Source organism: Myotis lucifugus, unplaced genomic scaffold (genome assembly GCF_000147115.1).
Source record: "Myotis lucifugus unplaced genomic scaffold, Myoluc2.0 scaffold_215, whole genome shotgun sequence".
Taxonomy (NCBI): Eukaryota; Metazoa; Chordata; class Mammalia; order Chiroptera; family Vespertilionidae; genus Myotis; species Myotis lucifugus.
In genome coordinates this window covers 1142673-1152868 of record NW_005871263.1, presented here as the reverse complement: position 1 = coordinate 1152868, position 10196 = coordinate 1142673, and positions in this window count along the sequence as shown.

The window sequence follows — 10196 nt, the reverse complement described above, 5'->3', positions numbered from 1 at the left end:
AAGATGGATACTCAGGTGTAAATGACAAGATTCTATTGTTTTACGTTTGAAATTGTTCATAATAATTTCTTTAAAAATTATATATACCAGTTGCTGCAAAACAGCATCCTGTAGGTCAAATATCACTCATAAAAATCTTTATAACAATGGAATTAGTTGCCAATATTTTTAAATGGGAGATTGCATGTAAAAATCTTGATTTCCAGATTTCCTTGAAAAATCCAAAGTTCTAGTCACTCTGGTTCCACACTCCCTTCTGGTAGCAGAGCTGTAAGCATGCCCTTTAGTTGGGGCCTTTGTTCTGTTTGCCTCAGTCGCCACCACTTCTGTTGCTCCAATACTGACACTGCTTCTCATCCCTCTCGGGTCACTGTTTCTCTTTCAATAGGAATGAGAGGAAAGTGAATGAGTTCTCTTGGGACAAAGACTGTTATTTGCCACCCGAATCTCCAGTCTTTCTCAGTAATAGAAACTCCGACACTCTTGGGGGTGGAAATGTATTCATCCATCGCATTTCCCAGCTTCTCTTGTATCTAGGGGTGCTCCACCCAGTGTTTCTCAACCAGGGGCAACTTGTCTCCCAGAGGACGTTAGGCAATGCCTGGAGATATTTTTGGTTCTCACAACTGGGGAGGGGGTGCTACTGACACCCAGTGGACAGGGACAGGGATGTTGTTAAACATCGACGGCGCACAGGACATCCTCCACAACAGAGAATCTACTCAGTCCGCAATGTTGACAGCGCTGAGTCGAGTGGCCGACGCCATGGGAGTGGAAGCTGACAGTGGGCCTTCTGAGGAGGCGCTTTGGTGCCTTGCCATTCTCCTTCACTTCCCCTGCATTGCCAATGTGATGGCTGGAGCTCAAGTAGCCATTTTGTGACCTTCAGGAGCGAAGTTCTGTGCCCAAGATGTAAGAAAGGGGAGTCCCCTAGCAACAGCATGGAGCTACCATTCCTGCTCCTTGGAATGTTGACTGCCAGACTGCTTGTACGTGAAAGCAATCTCGAATTTGTTTAAGCCACGGGAGCCCAGTCTCTGACTGTCAGCCAAGTGCAATTGCTAAATGGTTTGTCTCTGTGCCTCGTTCTCTATGCTAGTGGGGAAAGGAAAGGTAGACTAAAAGGCCCAGATGTAAAGGAAAGACAGAGAAAGCATTATTCTTTGTGGTGATGACCTAGCCCGCTTCCCTCCTTGAGGTCACTTCTTGGCCCCTGCAGGTATCTCCTGGCCTGGTCCAACTCCTTCCCCAAAAAGATGAGGAACTGAGGCCCTCAACAGGTTAATGATGGCGCAGGGGCTAAATCCGCAATCTGGTCCTTCTCTCTTCCCATTTCCAAGAAGCTAAGGCCCATGTGGTGGTGAAGAATGTGGTTTCTGGAGCCAGACTGCCCTGGTTCAAACACCACTGACTAGCTCTGTGACTTCAGGCAGTTCACTTAACCTCTCTGTCCCTCAGTTTCTCATCAATAAAATAGGGATGATGATAAAGCACCTACTGCCTAGGGCTGTTAGGAGGATTCATGGGGTCCCAGCAGGAGAGTTTTATGAATGGATTATTTATAAAGGTGTGGGCAGGGCATAGGGACCCCACAGGTACTGCAACATCCCAGGGCTAGTAACAGATGGGGTGTTATCACCACTCAAAAGTAGTGTGGGGAGTCCAACCCCTAGACAGTAATGGAGAAGGTGTTATCTAGGCCTGAAGGGGCAACAATGAAAGTCGCTGCTGGATCTGGAGAGGAGCCCTGTGGAGAGGCTGCCTGAAGGAGCTGTGGCCTGCAGTCGAGGGACACAGTAGCCCATAGTGACCCCACAGGAGAGCTGGGGAATGAACACCCAAGTGTACTCTACTCCCTTCCTCCCATCTCCTGCCACAATCTCTCATTGGTCAAACCCAATTAGAAGGCATAGGGCAAGAGAGCCCTTTGACACTGTCTATGGTACATAAGTCGCAGAGCAGAGTGGAGGAGGCTGGAGACCAGGGTGCCATCCTCAGCTCTATTCTTGAGAGTTTCTGGGTTGTGCTGTGGGGAGCCAGCACGGCCATGGCATACTCAGCCCCAGGGCACCTTATGTGCCATGCCAGCTCAGCCTGGTTCAGTGACCCTGAGGAGGGGCGGTGTGAAAGGATTGAGAAAAGACAGACAAGAGAATGAAAGCTGGGTCTCGGTGCAACGCTGCTCCCTGATGAGGAGACAGCGCCCACAAGCCATGTCTTTATTTTATAGCAGATGCCACGAGGCAAAGTAGGGGCGTGATCAAGTTGTTTACAGCATTCTCGTGAGTTTCAACCTCACTTAACTACATGCACCCGAACTCTATCACAAGGCACATGGGGCCACGTGTTTGGACCATAGGTTCAAGCTTACAACCACAGCCGTTGGCTATGATTGTGCTGGGAGGGCCCTGCCCTCCAGCTGGGACTTGCACGTGGCAATGAGAGGCCCCTGTCCTTTCATTAGTCCGAGGCTTGAACCTGGCCAAAACACCGTAACCGCGCCCCACAGTTGTGCCATTAGAAGGAAAAAAGTGCCATCTTCCTCCCCTTTTCCTGTTTCCACTCACAAGATGGAATAGGGTCATGATGGCAGGAGCTAAAGCAGCCCCCTTAGACCACGAAGTGGAAGTCACATGTTGAGGGTGCCAAGCAGCAAGACAGCCAGAGTCTGAATCCCAGACAATGTGGGACCACCAGGGCCAACCAAACACTAACTTAGAGGCTGTGCCATGAGAGAGGATTACGTTTTTATTCTGTTCATGCCAGTTATTTTGGCTTTTATTACAGCAACTGAACTGATAGCCTGACCAATACAAGATTTAAATCAGGTATCTGCTCAGATTTTGGAACTATTTTAGGCAAAGCTTTTTAAAATAAGCAAAGTGACTGGAAAGTTACAGACTGCTCAAAAATTCTGTTAAGGAATCTGCTTTCCAGGGAGTAGTGTTTGGTAAAAAAAAATAAAAATAAAAAATAATCTAAAATTCCTCTGGAATTGAGATGTTCACTAAACCACGTTCACATGTCAGCAGCCCAACCACTCTAAGTTCACAAGGGATGCAAGACCGAGCTGCTTCCTAGTAGCTACCAAACAAATCCTGAGATGAATTCTGATTGGACCAATTTGTCACTACCCATCCCTGAACCAATCATTGTGATCATTGTACTTCAGCCACTCTGATTGGCTGGTGCTAAGTCACATGCTGTCTGTCAGTGGGTGTCACTGGAACCTCCTGGACAGAGAGAACTGCGGGAAGGGGTGGCTCCCAGTGGAAATACAGGGTGCTTGGCACAGAAGAGAATGCAATAGTTGCAGGAGAGCCCCAAGTCAGCAAACATCCTCCACACTCACCAGTATGAAAAGAAAATTAGAAACAGCATAACGTATCATGGTCCCCAGGGTAGCTGCTGTGCGATTTCCCATCAGCCACTCCGCATCATTTCTTTTTGTCAAATGAAAGTATTGAGCCAGACTCACTCTTCCTAGCCAAAATTCAACATGTGTGACGATCCCCAGAACGTAACTAAATAAATAGGAGCAAGAGACGCCGCAGGCTGGAGACCCAAGGGACATTTCCAAAGCTACCAACAGAGCATCCTCTGTGTTGCAGTAACTTTCTGTGAAATACAACAAAGGAGTTCATGTGAAATAAAGGCGGTGATTATGTACCAAAGGGTGGGGTGTGAGGCTTTTAATGCCATGGGAAAGATGAGGTCCTTCCACCCAGTGAATAGGAGTCATCTGCTTCTGCTCCAAATGGCATTATTACAGGAGTGCTGTTTAATCAAAGAACAGCGTGTTCCACCCTGTACTTTGGGGGAGATTTAAAGCAAGACTTTGCATTGAGATCTAAGTGATGTCTTAGTTGGAAACCCCCGATTGCAAAGCTTGTGTCTTCGTTTGGTTTTCCCCAGAGGCAGACCCTGAGACAAAGATTCCAGGGCAAACCATTTATTTGGAAGCAGAAAGAGAGAAGAGGAAAGTGAGCCAATGGAGGGAAGACAACCAAATTAAGCAAGTTATCAAGACCTGTGCTGTGGGCAACTGGAGCTTAATCCCGGTGTAGGTCACACGTCTCTGAGTTGTCCTACCTGAGGGGCGGAGGCTGGGGTATCTACGCACCGCATCCTGGACTGCTGCTGGGGGATGGGCAGGAGCACAACTTCTCCTACTGTGCTTGATCCCAACAGCCAGGGGAAAACACCAAACTCACAAGAAGATGCAGATGCTAGCAGCTAAAAGCGGGGCTGATGGTAAACACCTCAGGGCCACAGACAGCAGAATGCTACTCCCTAGGTGTACATTGTTTATTTGGGAGGCAATCCCAGGAAGAACCATGAAGGAGTGGGAAAGAGAGAGAGAGAAAGGGAGGACCACCCATCACAGGTGTGTCCATGAGCCGGTTACCGGTGTGGGCAACCGGGCTCAATCCCAGTGGAGGCCTCTGGGAGGTGGTGTGAAGCACATTTCAGAATTGTCTTGTGGATGGGCGAGGAAGCTGGGACATGTATCCACATTGCCCATCTCACAATGGTTGAAGATGGTGCCACCAACTCCCAGGCCGTTCCCTGTGGCCTGCTGCATCCCAAGCACACCGGCCCTCTGCAGAGATGCAGATGCTGGAGGGCGGAAGCCATCGGCATGCGCAGAACTGTCCAGCAAGCTGCAGGCTGTCCTCTGGGGTGAGCTGAGGGGCAACAGTGGGCCCTGACACTGGCCAGGAAACTCAGGAGAAGGAGGAAAAGGGGAAGAATCTACAAAACCAACATTGACCAAGTTCAATAGCATTTGACATCCATTAGCACATCTAATCTTGCTGTAATTCCATTTTACAAATGAGAGAACTGGGGTTCAGAGAAGGACTGTGGCCTGCTTTTGGTTGGGTGGCAGTTAAGTGGCAGTGCTGGGATTCCAGACCAGAATGAGTCTACGAGGACAATGTTCTTGCCCTCCCTCGTACATTTATTTTTCTCCCAATTGATGTTTAGAGAGTTATCAAGACAGAAGCCAAAAGAAGCCTTCTGGTGTCTTCAGATTTAAAAAATACTTTACACAAGATAGTTTTCATTTGCACTCTCACTCAGTCAACACATTTATTAAGCCTCTACTATATGCAATACAAAGAGAATGAGACAGACAAAATCCTTGTCCCTCAGGTGTATACCACAGCAGGGGAAAGACACTAAACAGCAAGGGCAGCATGGATCTAGAGTGGACAAAGGGGATGGGCCAATGAAGGGTGTCACCTGATCACAGCTGAGATGCAGGCTTCTAAATCTCAGTGCATTGTAGGATGTTTAGTCTTGCAGAACTGGACATTAGATAGGGTAAATCTTACTGTAGGTGGATTTTTGTCTTAATAAAAATAGTAAAAAAATTTATTTCAGAAGACTCTACAGTAAGAGTGGCACATTTGGGAGGGGGCAGGTGTTGTCAGGCTTGGTGAGAACTCGGAAGCAAATCTTGACTTCAGTGGGGAAACCTGTGAAAGTCCAGAACCATTGGACCACCCTTCCCTGTAAGCACCTGGGAGAACTTTATGGAAATGCAGGTGAGTGGTGTTGGAAGCGAGGACTGACTGCTTTCCAGCACAGAGAAGTATTAGTCCAAGCAAGCCGATGCAGAAGTGTCTGGGGTGCACCTGGATTTCACACCTGGCTGTGAGCTCAGCGATGGGAAGACCTCCATGGCTGAAAGAGGGGGAAATTCAGCTGAGCAGAAAGCATCCTGTTTGCTCAAACTCTTGGCCATCTTCAGATTATAGACATGTTTAGTCATGACTCCATTTCAGGAGCTTTGTAGATCTTCTCAAAATGTGTCACTAAAACCTAGTCTCAGCCCGGCCGGCGTGGCTCAGTACTTGAGCATCTACCTATGAATCAGGAGGTCCTGGCTCAATTCCTGGTCAGGGCACATGCCCGGGTTGCAGGCTCCATCCCCAGGGTGGGGCGTGCAGGAGGCAGCCGATCAATGACTCTCTCTCATCATTGATGTTTCTATCTCTCTCTCCCTCTCCCTCTCTTCTGAAATCAATAAAAAATATATTAAAAAACTAAAATAGTAATGCTGAAGTCTTGAAAAAAAAAAACTAGTCTCAGAAGCAGGAGATGACATAACAGTGGAGATTTAGCAGGTCTTCAGACTCACATCTGGCCCATCCAAACCCCAAAGCGAAGTGGGATTTTATTATTTTTTTTAATGAGACACTTTGGTGCCAATAACAATAAAGTCTAATGAGTCAATGACCCTTGCAATTTCAAAACTGTGGTTTTTATTTCATGGCTGGTGGGGTCTTCCACATAAATCACAATATTAACACTGGAACAAACAATTTTAAACAGATGGCAACATGACAGAGGCATAGAGCAACATCTGTATGTTTACATGAGTCCAAATAAGTCCTATACTAGTGGGATCTGTAAGTATAGCCATAAATGGCAGGGCCAGCGTATGACCCTGGCTCTGCCATTTGGTAGCCATGTAGCCTGAGGAAGTCCCTTCGTTCTCTGAGCACCAGCTTCATCATTTCTGCAGCAGAAATGGTAATAGGACCGGCCTCATAGGGTCGTTGTGACAATTAAAGAGATGCTGTGTGTAAAATGCTCAACAAGGTGACGTATTAGTATCCTATGGCTGCTATAAGAAATTATCACCAACAGTTGCTTAAAGCAACACAAAGTTGTTATCTCATAGTTCTGGAGGTCAGAAGTCCAAAAATGGGTCTGCCCGGCCAGTGTGGCTCAGTGGTTGAGTGTCGACCTTTGAACCAGAAGGTCATGGTTCCATTTCCGGTCAGGGCACATGCCCAGGTTGCAGGATCCATCCCCTGGGTGGGGCGTGTAGGAGGCAGCTGATCAATGATTCTCTCTCATCATTGAGTTTTCTCTCTCCCTCCCTCCCTCCCTTCCTCTCCCTCCCTGAAACCAATATAAAAACAAAACAAAACAAAAATGGGTCTGATGGAGCTAAAACCCAGGTGTTGACAGAGCCACATTCCTTCTAGAGCAGGGGTGGGGAACTCTTTTTCTGCTACGGGCCATTTATTACATCATTCACGGGCCATACAAATTAGCAACTCAAAAATTATGCTGCTACGGAAAAAGCTCCTAGATTTATTGAGTTTCGAGTCCTGCCTGTGGTTGCCTGGGCTTGGTCAGACCAAATGATATGGCCCACAGGCCGGATGTTCCCCACCCCTGTTCTAAAGGTTCTAAAGAAGAATTTGCTTCCTTGCCTTTTCCAGCTTCTACCGGCCAGCCGAATTCCTTGGCTCATGGCACATCCTCCAGCTTCAAAGTCAACAGTATGGCATCTTCTGATCTCTGTCTCTGGTGCTTCCTTACTCACTTCACTGTCTCTGACTTTGACCTTCCTGCCTTTTATAAGGACCCTTGTGGTTTTACATTGGGCTGACCCACATAATCCATCTCAAGATCCTTAACCTAACCCCACTCACAAAGTTCCTTTTGCCACATAAAGTAACACATTTACAGATTAGAGGGAGTAGGTCAAAAGCATCTTTGGGGGAACCATTATTCTGTCTACTATAAGGGTCTATTAATAGCATTATTAGTATAGTTCGCTGGTTACAAAAACTCTTTGGTGATGTAGAATAATGATGATGGTAAAGAAAGAAGAGATGCTTTCAAACTGCTGTATGAAAAGCTTCACAGGAAATGCTAACAGGGATTGTGATCGGGGTTAACCCATGTAATTAAGTGGTGTTTCTTTTCTCCATTTTCATAACAATTTTGTTGTCGTTAATAATGGAGGATATTTTCTCCATTGATTTTTAGAAAGAGTGGGAAGGAAGGAGGAAGGGAAGGGAAAAGAGAGAGAGAGAGAGAGAGAGAGAGAGAGAGAGAGAGAGAGAAACATTAATGTGAGAGAGACACATGGATTGGTTGCCTCCCACTCTCACCCTGACCGGGGCCAAGGACTGAACCTGCAACCCAGGTACATGCCCTTGATGGGGAATTGAACCTGCGACCCTCTGGTGTGTAGGCCAACACTCTAGCCACTGAGTCATGCCAGTCAGGTCATTCATACCACTCACAATAAAAATATTTTAGTTAAGATATTAGTAATATAAAAATAGAAATATCTTCATTATCTATGTATATTATATTTATATACAGTGGGGCCTTGACTTACGAGTGTCCCGACTAACGAGTTTTTTGAGATACCAGCTGTCTCTCAGCGGATTTTTTGCATTGAGTTGATAGAGTAATTTGAGTTAACGAGCTCCTTAACGAGCTCGGTCTCGGAACGAATTAAACTCGTAAGTCAAGGCCCCACTGTATTGTGCTGGCTATCAATTGATGCATAAAAAAAACACTCCAAAACTTAGTGGCTTACAAGCAACAATTTATTATTATCACTCACAGTTCCGTGGTGGACTGGGCTTAGCTGCGTGGCTCTCACCTGAGCTCTCTCATGCAGTTGCAGGCAGATGACTGCTGGGGTTCACACCATCTTGACTTGGGCTGAATGTCCAAGATAGCATCTCATTGCTCTCCCCCTGGAGTAGCCTGGACTTCACCACGGTGGCTCAGGGCCACACAAGGCAGAAGTAGCCCAACATCACATCCGCCATCTTCTATTGGTCAAAACAGACACAAGGTCAAGGCCAGTCCAGAATCGAGTCGGTGTAGAAGTATACACCATCTCTGAAGGGGGGGTGGCACACACCTACACTGAGGGCAAGTATTGATGACAGGCATCTTTTAAGTCAAGCTCATGTATATCTTCCTCTTCCTCTACCCACCCCTCCTCCATAGCACCCCAGGCAGTTCCATGCTTTCCCCTCTCCCATAGCATTCCTTGAAGGGAGTATCACTGAGGAGTGCATCACAGTTTTGTGTGTTTTTAGTCAAGACATGAAATTTGTCCCCTCCAGTAGCATCAAGCGTTTAAGCTTCTTAGAGAAGTTGAGGTGGGCTTTTTTGTTTTGATTTGCTAGTTTTACATCCTTTCCCACTTCCTGTGCCAATCCTCCTGTGGGGGAACTACCGGTCAACCACAGTGCCTTGCACTCTATTAGCCTGAGTGGGCAAGTGACCCAAGCCAAGCCAAATAAACCCTTTCTGAAATTTGAATCTTGGACAGAGTGACTGGAAAAAAAATTCTGCAAAAGAAGTTTTCAGTGGACACTGTAGGCTACTCTTCACCAGGTGTTACACCCAGGTGCAGGGAAGGCCTGATCAGCCTAAGGCAGGGCTTCCTAACCTCTGTGCCACTGACATTGTGAACAGATACATGTCTGCTGTGTGTGAAGGTGGGAAGAGCTGTCCTGGGCACGTAGACTATTTAGCTGCATCCCTGACTTCAACCCATGAGATGCCACTAACACCCCCCTCGCTGTGATATCCAAGAGTGTCTCCCCACTTTGCCCAATGTCCTCTGGGGCCCCAATTCAGTCCCTGTGCCTCTTGCTGATGATTGGTTCAGGGGTGAACAGCCAAGCCAGTTTAGCCAATGAAACACGAGGATAGATTTAGGCGGCGAGGGGGGGTCCTTACTCTTAAGAGAGAGACAGAGGAAGTCACTTTCTTTCTCTTCCCCACTGGATATTAAGTTTTATAGCCTGTCAGCCACTTTTCAGCCACAGGGGGAACCAGCTTTCATATGAAGCCAGCAGTGGGTGACAGAGGGAAGGAAGAGAGAGAACCTGGGTTCTCCATTGCATTCCTGAACCTCTGAGTCAGCCAACCTTGGAGCTGCCCTCCCTACCAACCCCCTTACTGCTTAAGCCAGTTTGAGTTTTCTGATGCTTGCAGCCAAAGCATGCTAAGCGACACATCATCAGAGCTGAAGAGAACACTAGCCAGTGTATGCAACCCCAGGGCATCCTGTTTCCAGTCCTTTCCAAGCTTGCGCCTGGAGCTCTCCCTCCGTTTCTATAAAGTGCCTTGCATCTCTCGGAGTCCCTCTTCTGTTCCTGTTGGCCAGAACCGAGCTTGTGACTTGCAGTGGGAGAATTCTGTTACCGCAGTTGACTAATTTCAGCCCCCAAACCCAACATTCCCAACCACCATACTACACGGGGCTAGCTCAGAACCTGTTTGTTGACTACGATTGACTCACCTGGTATTTCACAAAGCACAGGAGCTTATGAAACCTGCAGGAGAGATGGAGCCTCAAGTGAAGGGGTTGATGGGAAAAGCAACACAGAAAACGTTCTGGTAAGTTCTAA